This window comes from Paralichthys olivaceus, chromosome 1, assembly GCF_024713975.1.
Source record: "Paralichthys olivaceus isolate ysfri-2021 chromosome 1, ASM2471397v2, whole genome shotgun sequence".
Classification (NCBI taxonomy): domain Eukaryota; kingdom Metazoa; phylum Chordata; class Actinopteri; order Pleuronectiformes; family Paralichthyidae; genus Paralichthys; species Paralichthys olivaceus.
In genome coordinates this window covers 7,432,005-7,446,027 of record NC_091093.1, presented here as the reverse complement: position 1 = coordinate 7,446,027, position 14,023 = coordinate 7,432,005, and positions in this window count along the sequence as shown.

Here is a 14,023-nt window from a genome sequence, read left to right as displayed (position 1 = left end):
ATAGCAAGGCTGCCCCTCTTACACAGCATGACTTCACTAGACACGTCCCAATGTCCCCATGCCCCCAGTTACTTACTAATACAGAGAGAATATTATTATATTTTCAATATTGCAATTATGATATACAATCAACGCTATACCTACCAAAATCAAAATGAAATGTGGGCGTTTATGTCTGGAAGCAGGTGTAAACTGCAGTAGTTGAAGTGTAAACAAAAAAATTCTCCTCATATGATAGTTGGAGGAACTTAAACGAATGGTCACTTGAGTAAATAAAACAAACCACCAGTAAAGAAGTTAAATGGTTGAGCTTGATTCCTGTTAACATGGAATGCTGGGAAAAGATGTGAGATGTAGGTTTTTTTTGCCATTAGGTAATTTTATTATTGCTAATATTCTCATCCGCTGCTCAAAGAATTCTGGGGGAGGGGGTGTATCACTGTCCAAAGTAATAACTGCACTAAACGACTCAACAAAGATGTGTTATGTGATGGCGTATAAGCATCATATCGTACAGATGTTCTGTTATATTCTTGCTGTGACTTGGGGAAAAAAGTGTCTTTCCTCCACTCTCAAAAGAAATAGTTTTGGGGAAAAAAACGTCGAGGTCCACTCCTTCTCAACAAGTTGTCTGTAAATAGTCAAACAAAGCTTAATAAGATTCATCACAGATTTGAGGAAATTGCCTGCAACACAAAGGCTCCAACGAGAACAATTGCTGCTGCTCCATAATGATATAGTGGAAAAAGTAAGTGGAAAAAACAGTCTTGTAACACTTTCCTCCACCGAATTAAGCTAAACATGCCTGCAGCATTCATGCATGTGCAGGAACACGTCTTTTCAATCTGATGTAAGAAATGCGTTTTTTATTGTGGAAATTTCTACTGAGACTAAATGCCTTGAGTATGTTGGATTTGTCGCCTGTCAGTCACCTCACAGGCCAGCAAACACATACAGTGGATAAACAATAGATGCCCTTAAGTACGTTTCAACCAAATAAAACTCATGTATCTCTGAGCCATTTGTTCTCCAGGCTAATGTCACATTGCTTAATAGAGAGGCGAGCTTCTGTTTTACAAACAACCCTCCTGGGGAAATGCAGCACAGCATGCCTTCAACAGAATAGTGTAAGAGCTTTGAACAATAAGTGCAACTCTGTTTTTCTTAACCACATGGGCAGTGTTGTGTTGTTTCCAATCAACATTCATGCCAATAAAATAATTGAATTTGGAATAAAAAAAAAAAAAATTCAGCCAAGATGCAGGTACAGCCAAGGACATGATTATCATTCAGCTTCGTCCAGTGTCCCTGAGGGCAGAAGTTATATTTGCATTGCTGTTATTGTTTGGTTATTCTGTGACCTTCACCTATTTCTCCCCATTCCCTGTCCCCTGCAGAGAGCAGCCTCGGGGTCAGGGGTGGGGAGCCTTTTTTTCCCTATAGAGTATATTATTAAATTATTGGACGCATATATCACACTAACCTCTCGAATGTGATGGAACTGATTCCCTTTGACGATGTGTATGATGTCAAGTGGTAGTGATGATGATCTTAAGTGTCTGCTGAACGACTAAATAATACTTACACATTTCCTGTACTTACCAGAAAACGTGACTTTAGAACTTTGTCTCTGACAGAGTATGGTTAAATAAAAGCTGCTTATTGGACCCCAACTCTGCCAAAGAGTGTTCATTTTATCCAAGAGTATTTGTCCTTGCAACACTTCCAGTGTAGCTGAATGTTTCCAGTAATGAGCTTGAGATCTGCCTTTTTGATCAATGCAACCTCGTCGCTGCAAACTGGACACACTGGCTTTTTACTCAACAAAAAAATAATCGTGTGTGCATTGTTCTTGAAAATGCACACAAGCTTATGTATTGACTTCTCTTTACTTGACAGTCGCCATGATTCTTGTCAGACACCAAACAGCTATGTGTGTGTTTCCTTCACCCTGACTGTAACCTCACAGGCGTTCATCCTTTTTGTATTTCTGTGTTGGGTTTTGAGTATATAATTGTCCTGTTTGATTGAGGGCCTGGAGGCTGAAGGTTCCCTAGCCCTGCTCTGGGCCATGCTTGTTTGCCATCATTACAAGTTGTAAGCTCTCAAATAACCAACAAGCATGCACAAATAGGTGCTTCGCTCTTGATTAAATGGTGCCCATTTTCTCATTTGTTTACACTTCTCCATAATTCAAACAGAAAGGGCTCTGCTCCAAGATTTTTACCATTCTAAAAGCTTACGTAATTGGATTTCAGCAAACAGAAAATAATGTCCAAAAACTGACAGAACAATAGTTTATGCTGTATCTAAGTCATTTCCTCAACAAGACACCACTGAACACATTACCTTATCTACAGGCTTGTGCAGAAATATCACACCTTTGTAAAATGTTGTTTTCACAGAAACTTCTACTCTTCTACTTCTATATCCTATTTGACACCAGAGTACGACTATGGGTCATGAGTTCAGTTTAGTATGCTTGAAATGAAGAAGCCCTGTTTGGGATTGTCTCATCACTGCATGAATGCCAGTTATATGGTCCTACCTTAATATTCAGTCTTAATGTGTTAAGTCTTAGTCCTGTGTCAAATGAGTCTTAGTCCAGTGTTCTTAGCCATAATTGTTTGACAAAAGTTCTGGGCGTGTCTTGATCAAAGAACACCATATATTAGTCAATGAAACATTTGAACAAAACAAATATATATTTTTTAACAACAGATTAAATTGAACATTTCTTTCTATAGTTTATCTAGTCTATTTAGTAAATTTGAACTTTCTCGTAGTGTTTATTCTAACTGTCTGGCTTTTCATAGTAAGTTTCCTGTAGTGCTGTGTCTTCATCACCTTATTGTGGTGCACCGAGTAATAAGATCATTATTGAGACGGCTGGGCAGAAAACACTCTGATGCTTGACGGTTAGTGAAAACCATCAATGTATTGCGTTTTTCCCTAATGGCCACAAGAGGCAACAATGAGTATATTTTGAAAGAACCTTTTTTCTTTTAACAAGTTTAGATGAATAGAACAAATTAAAGGAAGCTGATTTCTACACTGCTGCTAAAAATAGTTGAGTCATTTGTATCAGATCAATACAGGTACACAAGTGCCATTTTTCTCTCATGGGTACATAAACATGTGACCAAGCCCTATTGAGATTAAGAGGTAACGATATATGCGGAAATTTGTAGCAGTAATGCTCTGTGACCCTCCAGAAAATCGCAGCACTACTTACTCGGTGTGAGTGCATTTGCTTTACTTTTCAGCACTCCAGAAATTGCTGTTTCAACTTGGCAACTCCACCTTGTATCTTTTACCTTTGCAAAGCCAGTGGCAGAAATGGCATGTAATTTTCCCCATGAAGACAGCTGGGATTACTTCAAGTCTCTTTTGGACAAAACAATTTTCTATAATAAGGAAGATTGGGCACCTCTCTAATTTAGTACCTCTCTGAAGAGACTGTGCTGGTGGGAAGGTGTGATGCTTTATGTAGACCTCTCTAAATGACTAAAGTGGCTCCATTATAGATCTATACGTCAATGAAGCCCCAGCTCAGCCTTTGACAACACAAATTGGCAAGCCATTTGGCGGCCCCTTTTACCTCATTACATATGTATTTATTTCAGCAGCTTCTCTTTTCATGCTGTCTGCTCCTGTCAGAGGCTGTGCATTGGTGTGCATCAATAACAGGAACATTTCAGACTTGGTGCTCATAGCAATACAGCAACCAGAAGGAGACAGAGATGGACGGACAGATGGACAAGAAAGAACCAAGGTATAGACAGACGGAGAAAGACAGGCAAAGACACTGACGCAGACAGAAGGTGATAAATGAAGAGCGGCATTAATTATTTAATCTATGAGCATATGACAGTTCTTTTCATGCAACTTTTTAAATGTTTGGAACTAATCTGAGACAATTCAAGCACATTTAGTTTGCTGTAGGGAGAAATCTGGCTGGTATCAAGCACACAACGCAGCCAACTGTACAGTACATCATCTCACTCTTATTGTCTACTACACTATGAGAAAGCAGTACCATTGTTAACCTATGTTTCTGAGTGGATTAGCATGTTTATAGCTTTCCTGCTCTGTAGCCATGCCCACGTTCTAATCATGACTGAAAAGCCAATTTCAAGCAGGGGTTTAGACATGAACGCTGTCAGAGACGCAGTCAAATAACAATGACAATATATACGGTGTGCTATAGTAACATAATAGAACATGACTATTATTTCCAGATTAAAGTGCAGACTCTCAGCCATAATTTGAGAGTGCATATATAAGGTAATCAGCGTAGGAATTATAGCCCTGTTCTACTGAAAGACTGAAGGAAGCATGTGATCAGATGAATCACATTGTTTGTATTTACTGTCCTTGGATTCTTGCAAATAATAATGCTCTCTTATTGTAGAGCACTTTTCAAAATCAAGATTACAAAGTGCTTCACAGGGCAATTAAAACAAAATCATCAGATTTATATGGCAATAGTTGCAAATGTTAAAAAGACAGTTCAAAGGAACTAAGATTCAATTAAAGGTAAAAGTATCAAAAACACACTTAAGTGCTTCCTCGGTTAAAAATATGTTAATGCATTTGATTTGAAGCTCTATCTGTTTACCAATGAGCTATAGGCTGAGAATGACAGCACTATCAAAGTTACAAATAACCACTCTCAGCCAAAAATAATTTTTGATCCACAGGGAAGCAGGGATTTGAGTGTAAGGTAATGAGGCTGAAAGACTACCTGCATAATTGATGTTTCATTTCTGTGACTAAAGCTGCTTTCACACATGTTGTGCATCTGTGAACTTTTCTAGACATTACCCGGAGGAGCTGTATGTGTGAACACAAATGTCCCAACTGTTTGAACCAGACATTAAACTGCCTTGACACTGCCAGCTCCTTCGTAAAAAGTTTCTTTAATGTCTTATTAAGCCGTTGTGTGAGCAGAGCATTGTTCACAGACAAGAGCATTGTCATTGAGTGGAGAATTTATTGTGAACGGGCATGTTACTCAGGCACCATCCCTCTCCTCCACCAAACGAATATATCCAGTCTGTGTGAACACATCTCACACAGACCGTCTCCTGTTGTGTACTGCATGTATGAAAGAACAACTCCACCAACCAGAGTTTTTAAGTGAAAATATAATATGAATAAATTGTATCATATGTGAATAAATAATTTTAAGTCGTTTTTCCATAGAAAACTAACTTATACACGGAACCAAAATGTATAAATTTGTGGTTTATTAAATGTTGATGCTTAAAGCAATTGAATATTTTTACGATGATAATGTTTTGCATCATAATAAATTTACAAATTAGAGATTTAGATCATATTTTGCTTTACCATGTTTAATTAAATAACATTTTTACAATTTGCAGAATATATTAGCTAAACACATCTCTCTATTTGCAGTGGAGACCTCTCGTATTGTCTGCAAATTTAAATTTTTTTAATTTCTGCTTCAGGATTTGCATCATTAATCACACTAATTAAGTATTTTTGACTGAACAGTTGTCTTACGAAACAATTCTATTCTTAAATGTTTTTGTTATGTAAAAAGATTACAGATAAAGGCATAAAGCTTATAAAACAAATCAAGAATGTATTATTTGAAGAGCTTTTGACAATTCCAATCGAAGACTTGAATCAGTAGTTCATAATGCAAGTTTAATTGTAAGACTTAAAATAACAATTAGTTATTTCCCAAACCGGTTCATCAGGCCATTACTAAGAGCTGAAGACAAACTAGTTCCAACAGTTAAATGTATTAAACAAACTGAAGAGTTTTAAATTCACAACAAAAAGCACTGAATCCATGGAGGGTGTATGTTGGTAGAGTCAGCAGTGAAGGATGTAGAGGAGAGTGTGTGCACAGACGTTGTTGCAGGAAAGTAAGAAACACGACGGAAAAAAAACCGAACTCAGAATGAAAGCACCATAACCCAACATTTGGTCACAGGGAACTGAGAGACTGGCCTCAACAGCCAGAGCTTTATAAACTATAACACTGAGCCCAGGTGTTAGCAGCTGGTAAAGACCATTCCTGCCCTGGATACCGAAACAGTATGACAGGAATCATCAGTTAGGAAATAAAAGGGTTAATAGAATATGTAAAAAACAAGAATTAGTATAGTAAAAGTCAGTCTTTCTCCAGAGTTTACCTCCCACACATGACAGAGAATGCAGCAGGAGATTCTCCAATCAGACGTTTTTACAACAACAAAGAAATCTCTAGAGCTTTGAGGTGAGGTGTGGTGCAGCAGGCAGGATGTATGAATTCCACTACAGAGATTGCTTGCTTTTGTTTGCAGCACACTTTTTCATCCTGATATATTTGAATTCCTTTGTTTTTTTCAGTTTTACAACTGTCGCATTTTAGAAACATCAACATGCCCAGAAACTTTTGAGAATGTTTGGAGCCTCTCATTTGGCCATTTGCTGTTTCACATACAGCCCCTCCACAAATAGGCAGTTCAGTTCTGAAAGCAGCTTATGTGTAGTAGCAGGTCAGAAATGCATGTTCAAAGTTTTCAATCACCTGCCAGAAATACTTGTTAAACCATCTGAACATATACATGATGCTATAAGTGACTGGATTGCAGTTATTGTTTTCTCTAAGAGATAAGTGGTATTGTGGCTACACAAAACTTGGGTTTGTACGTTTTTGAATTATCTCCATTCCTGTTCAAGTCTCTGAGAATACTGTGGCTTTCAGCCACATCTTAAAGAAAAAGCCTTTCTCCAAGTAATCATTTGCAAGACAAATGGTTGGCATTGAGACATCTTACATCCTTGTCTAATTAATGTCTCCGTCCTTCCCCCCTGTAATAATTCAGCATGAAGGACAATAAATAACTGGTGCTGCTTTGGCGCAGGTTTTGTCTAAAGGAGGGATAATTTAATTAAATGTACAACTTTGACATCATATTTACCTGAAGTCTTTTCATCTTGTTGTGCTGTAACAGAAATGGTGCTGTTTAAATATTTAAAGACGATTTTTGTCATAGCTTAGTTTTTCACTAAAACACCCTTTAGAGACAATGTGGAGAAATACTAAATGTTGTAGAAAAACCCTAGCAGGCCGATACACCCGGCCCCCGAATATGGTGAACATTTCTAACAAGACGGACATAGAAAACATAAAGATATTAAGTCTACACGAATGAGAGCAGTGATAAATCTGGATACAGAGCGTGGAATGGGAAGAATAAAAAAATGAACTAAATGGTGTGTGGGCGGATGCATTTACGCTTAGTTTGTGTGTGGGTTTGTGTTCACTAAGTGAGAAAAGGTTGGAAAGTGAAAGGTATGGTGTTTGTATGGTGTATTTGACTTCTAAGTAATTATTTATATTAACAGATATCAATGACTTTGGATTTAATCTGAATTTTAAAAAATTACAGGAACTTTGATAGAACAGCCTGCTGCTGTCATGCATCATTTTTCACATTATCATTATCTAACAGTCCTTTATATTTTTGTTCTTGAGTATATTTTGGTAGATTAACAGGGCTGTACCCAGACACAGGAGCAGGCACAGAAAGAAAAGTGATACTGAAGCATCTGCAGCAGCCTAATGAATGAAGAGTGGGAACTGCTTGAAAAAGAACAAAATTTCATTAATGTGCTCTCTGGTATCCACAGACCAAGCATCCTAACGTAAGTGAACCCACTGAGCTGAGGAGGAATGTTCCTTGCTATTTTATTTCTTGCTGCGTTCAAAGTGCTTTCTCAACCTCACCTCTCACCTTCTCGGAAGCTTCAGCCAATTAGTACGGAAAACAAGGTTAATATTTCATATCTCATCCCCTGAGAAGAATCCTAACCATGTCCGGACGCCTGGCAATGTGCTTCACTCGGTTTCCTTCACAGCCACGTGCCACCTTTAAGGAGGTGACATTCATGGAAACGATTTGGCTTTAAATACACGCGAGCTGTTGCTGTGGCTGCTCAAAATGTTTTGAAAGGAAAAACACAACCATACTTACAAAAGTTGGGAATGACAAGTAATATAATGAGTCAAATGCAGGCTCAGCTCACCCCCCAAAAACAAGCACATCATGTAGCATTTTACCCTGCCATGGAAAATGTGTTGAGGCTAGGACACATACATTTTCCCATTTCTGAGTTTTAGGGGTCAAGTTTAAAATTTGACATCAACTGCAAAATTGTGTCCTTTGCACATGTCTGAATCAGACCCGTTCACAAAAACAGGGAGATTTCTGGGACCTTCAGGTGAGGGGTAAAGTATGCAGGAGACAGGACATAACACATACATTCTGCCATGTTCACCAAAAGCTCTTGAATCTTGTCTTTTCAAGTTGACAACTCAGCATATTACTTTATGGCACCTCTTTTTCACACTGAGACATTTGTATTCCTCCAGTTTTGCGACTGTGATGTGTTCGAAACATCATTAACACATCTACTTGCTCACTGTGAATTTTCTAGACATTTTCCTGCTGTATTGTCGCTTGAGCTCACTTTTTCCAGAAACTTTACTAGGCTGCTGAGAGAAAAAGTTCTTGAAAAAGACAGAAGCAAGTAACTCAGAAATGTGCGTTCTCAGATACATCCAGACCAGAACATTTTTGGAAAATGTCCAGACCTCAGTGCACGTCTGAAAGCAGCTTTACATTGCAGAAATGAAAAAGCTAAGAAAACAGACCTTCAGACAATCTTGTTGTGAGGATGTACGTTCCCTGGTTAAAGGGTCATGTAACTCTTACAAAGAAGCACAGTGATTGCCACTGGTTATTACTGGCACCCTCTAACTGGAACACTTATCATCTCCTCTGATCAAATTCCATTAAAGCTATGGTATCTACACACCAACACACAAACCACAACAGACCATCTGTCTGTCACCATATTATGCCCCTGGGCTCATGCTGTGTCCTCCTGTTAGAGGCCACCTTCCCAAAGCAAATATTTCCAATGGTAAAGCACCAGGGAGCTTTTCTAAAAGCCTGTGCAACACATCCAAAAGCACAATCCTTCTGTCCTGCATCTCTCTCCGTCCGTCTGTACAAAATTAACTGAGGAGTCCGCTAAATCAGTTTTGATGCCTCGCTGTCAGCTACAGACTGAAGCAGGGTCCAAAGCACTGAGCCATGAGCCTCATGTGGCTTACAGTAGCTAAATTAAACAAAACAGAAAACACGGCGAGGGACTTAAAATGTAATTTTCTGTTAAATTTCAATCATTTTGAAACCAAGCGTCTCTGCAATAAACCTGTTTTGCATTTCTCTTTCATCCATATAGAGGCTGCACAGCTGCTTTATAGCCACCATGTCTGTTCATGGGTGGCCTCTGGAGTAGTGCCTGTAAACTGATATTCAGACATAACAAGACAACAGGCTTGTGACAAATCACAACACTGATGCTGTGAGGCTATAGCTTTAAAGTGCCCATGATACATTATGGGGACATGTTGAACCAGCTTTTCTTATTAGGACCAACACCCCCTGGAAATAGCATCAATATTATATGAATTCTAAATTGTCTAAATAATCAGGAATTTCTGAGAGCAATGATGTCTCCCAATTTGTGAAAATAATTTGCAAAATTACCCCTCACGTCACCCTCTCCTTCCAAACATGAAAAAGAACCTGTGGTAGCTTCAGTTGTAATAAAAACTTAAAAGGTGTTTAGTTTGTCCAGTCTGGACTAATGTAAAAAACATGGCAGCCTCCGTAGAGAGGTTTCCCTTGATGTAAATATAAAGTATTTGAATATAAAGGGCCTTTTCGGGGCTAAAGAAAAGTACAATTCATACGATTTATATTCATACATATTGGTGAAAACATGAGGATTATTCTACATTAAATATCTGACAATAGTTCCTTTTCACCTAAATCTTACACACTGGACCTTTAATCCTGCTAATTTCGGATCATTTTTTTGTCTCTTATTTCACTTGTTAAACTCATCGTTAAGCCACGTAAGGTGCTAATTTAGGCCATTAAATGATGTGGCCTCAAGGCGAGGAGTGGGGAAACCTCTTTCATTAAGACATGGACGCTCTGAGTTTTTCCTATTCCTCTCATTCAAGAAACATTGCATTAATCCAACATTAACACTGTTGCTTAATTAGCAGTTTTTATTGTGCTATGTATTTTGTAGCATCTTCTTGTCAAGTGTTGTGTTGTGAGAAATGTCTTGGTCTCAGAAAATCCTCTAGATAGATAGATACTTTCTTAATCCAGAGGGAAATTTATTATCAGGACATATCCTGTAGGTCTGAACATTCCTCCAACCCACCTTTTGTAATTATGATCCGTACAGTATGACTTGAAGACAGTATTGTCTGTCACCGTAAGGTGCGGGAAACTTAGGGCAATTCCAAGTGCCCAGCACAGACAGGGGCCATCAGAGAACACTATTATTATTATTAAGTTAATGTAATTAAAATATTTCATCTTTTTACAAGTTATAAATGAAATAAACTTGTTTCTCCATTTTTGGCAAAATTATCAGGATAGCCTTTATATTTCACCCCTCTCTCTGTTGCTTTCCAGTGGGTGCAACAAGCAGAACAGAAGGTGTACTGTCGCCCTGGACACACTGGCTGCGGTGGCGGGCTGCGTTTCTCGGATGTCTGTTGTTCACTCCAGCAGCATGGGTCACAGAGCTCAGGCTGTTTTTCAGTCTCCACCATAAGTTTTGTGTCATCAATTCTGTGAGAAAGCTCACCTGAAGGTCTTTAAGTTAACTTTCAACAGCCTATAGCTACAGCCTTTTTGAGGTTTCTGGTGTGACTAACGTGTTTCCTTGTATAAAACTAGTTCTATATACTCAAATAAATACCAGTACTATACATTATGAAACTGTGTATCTCATGCAAATATTTCAGAATAAAAGAGTTATACAAAAAATTGAATGGATTGAGTCAACAAGAAGGTGGAGACCTTTATTTTTTTATAACTGGTCCAGGGGGTGTTGCAGACATCTGGCTTTTGAAATATGGCAAAACAGCTAGGAGAAAAAGGTAAACAACGTAACTTATCTCATCTTTAAAAGATCTATTTAAATTAGCAGGTTAAACCAACTACCCTTTTTAGCATGTTTTGTATCTATCTCCAGGCAGCATATTTTTATATCTGTTGTCCATCTCTATTGCACAACAAAGTCCATAAGTCACTTTGATAATGTTTACTTATATGTGGAGTGGTTCATTTTGGGCTGTTGAAAAGTGCTTGTTCTAGCGCACATTTTCTTTTTCATTCTTGTTTTCATTTCCTCTATTATTAAACTACAGATCGTCAAATTGGTTTTCCAGGCTGGGTGGTTTAGGTTTGCCGGGGGGGTGGGCTCCAGTAATATATTCTGTCATAGGACCCAATATTTCATGAGTTATTGATTTTCAACATAGCTGCTAAAGGGCAGTTTAGATAAGCAAATCATCAGGTAACTCACCAGTTTTTGGAGAAGCCAAATTACTGTGATAACATGAACTTTAGTTTAGGTTGACACATAATCACAACATTCTCCCAACACTAGTTGAGACGTTGTCATTCATATTTTTCCTTCATATTGACTGATTATGTCATTGCCTGATATTATGTCCGCATCATAGCAGCACCATCCATATCTCAGTTTGGTGCTGGTTCATACCGCTCTTGAACAGTTTTTTCTCCTTCAACTCCATCTCTCCTTCATGACTAAAGTGGATTTAACAGCTAAATCAATCTGGGATCAGATCTTTCTCCTGGATTCACATGAGCAGGCTGATTGATGGAGACACTAGCTGCTCCTGATATCCTCATATTTTGTCCACTCCGTAGATTTGCCCTGCTGGGCCCTAGCCGCTGCTCTCGGTGCTGAGTGTATTTGGGATCGGGTGATGGATGTTAGCGGCTTTTAAATGGAAGAAGAAAGGAGATGAGGACAGATGAGCAAGGAGAGAAAAGGAAGAGATGAGGACTAAAGGAGGTATGGAGGGTGGAAGAAGGAGAGGAGAAAAATGCTGAACAAGCCTTTTCCTACATGTAGAAGTTTGCTGTGTGTTTGTGTGTAATGAAATATCGGCCCACACCTGGCTGCTGCTAGTACCTCCCCATCCCAACACCACCACAGCCACCATCCTCCACCTCCCCCATCAGGCTGATTAATAGTGAGAAGAGCCAGCTGCATTCCTCTCCCCACAGAGAGGTCGGGCATATGGAGTGGAGAGTCGAGCTGCAGAATTATCATATCAAACCTGGTCTCCTTTGAACACTCATGGGACCGAGCCCCGTAGCCACCGATTCTGAAAAAAGGAAAGTATTATGAAGATCAAGGTGCTCTAGCCGTGTCTGACAACCAATGTTAGCTTTGAGATTATCGATTTTTTTTTTTTTTTTTTCTCGAGCCAGGTTATGTGAGAGCTGCTGGACCTTTTTTCTTCCTCACCATATCTGTGCTCACTGGTCCTGATGTAAATTATGCATAGAGCAGCAAGGCCAATTTCCCAAATGTTTAAGCCTGTAACCCCCGAGGCATTGTCCTGACCTCCGTTCTACACGGAAACTCAGCAGTTGGTGGCTGAAGATCTGCAAGACTCTGCAGAAAACTGTGCCAACATGGCGGCAATATGGTCTATAGAGGTGTCACCCTTTTGATCCTTGTAGCAACTTGTCTTGTAAAGATTTCCTGAGTTTCACTCTGCAGAATAAGTGCTCATACCCAAAGTTTAGCTTTTTACAGGGTAGGTATGTGACTGAGTGATACATGTTTCCCCATGGGACTTACCATAGCTGTGGGCACTGAGACCGTTCAGCGCTACAAAACCCATATACTCGACTCAGCTGCTGCTGATACCAGCTCTTGCACAGATGCATGGCCCTCTGCTCTTCCCAAACACGCTGTACTGCAGCGCGTACACCAAAATATCTTAAGAGATGCTTGAAAGCTTCGTTGCTTGTCGGATTTGTTCATGTACCAGAGTAAGACAATAGACTCCCTGCTTGTTAGCCTGTGGATGTTATTCCTGATGCCTGCAGACTTAGGAGATACTTACTGCTGCCGTTCGGTTAAGTTTCACAACTTTAAGTGCTGTGCCTGTAATTATATTTTTGATTTTGCATTTTCTAAATGCTTTGATCATCTCCAAGTTGTATTTTGTTTCTGCCACTGTCATTATTCTATTCAGTCAGACAAATAACATTTGAAATGTTTGCAGCAGCAAAACATAGTTGAAACATAGTTTGGTGTCTAGACTGCGACATCTTCACTTCTCCAGATGAGATTATATTAATATCATGGGGACTGATGAGCAAATATCTTATACCCTCGTGTTGAAGCCTAAAGGTGGGGGCTGGGGTGGTGGAGGGGCTGAATGGACAGGCAAATGGAGAAATGAGAAATCTTTGCAGCTTAAATAGACAGAGGTGTGTGTGACAGAGGATTGTAGAGAGTGAGACAGGTGCACTGCAGCTCAAGTTGACTGCCTGAACCAGCTTGCATGTGTCGCTCTATATATCTACTGTACATGTTGGTACAGCTCTGGGTATTTTCAAATAAAAAACAAAAACGTTATTGATTTAATAACTTTCATTTAACACGTATGAAAGTTTTTTCCTATCTTTATTCAAGAGCGTTGTCTTTCAGTTCGAGCACATGACTTGTTGAATTATTATCATCAAAACCCTGCCCTTGCACTAAAATAGCCCCTGTCTGCTCTTTGCTCTGCTTCTGCTCAAACTGTGTGCTTGCACTCAGATATATTGTTGCTCGCACGGATTTCCTGCGCTCCAGCTTCAGCCCTTCTCCACACTCGGGCTGTTTTCTGTGCGCTCGTGAATCGTCTGCTCACAGATTTCTCCTCTGCTGTTGGATTTTGTTGTGTTACAGCCATAGACTGTATATAAATGTTAGAACCCTGTTAAAATGCCCCAACCAATAGAATGCCAGGTGTCGTGTTGATCAACCAATGAAATGAATGATATGATCCCTGCCTTGTTGCGGGTGCGTTCGCGTTACTTCAGAGCATCCCATGGCGCTCTATTTATTATATGAACTTCCCCTTGCT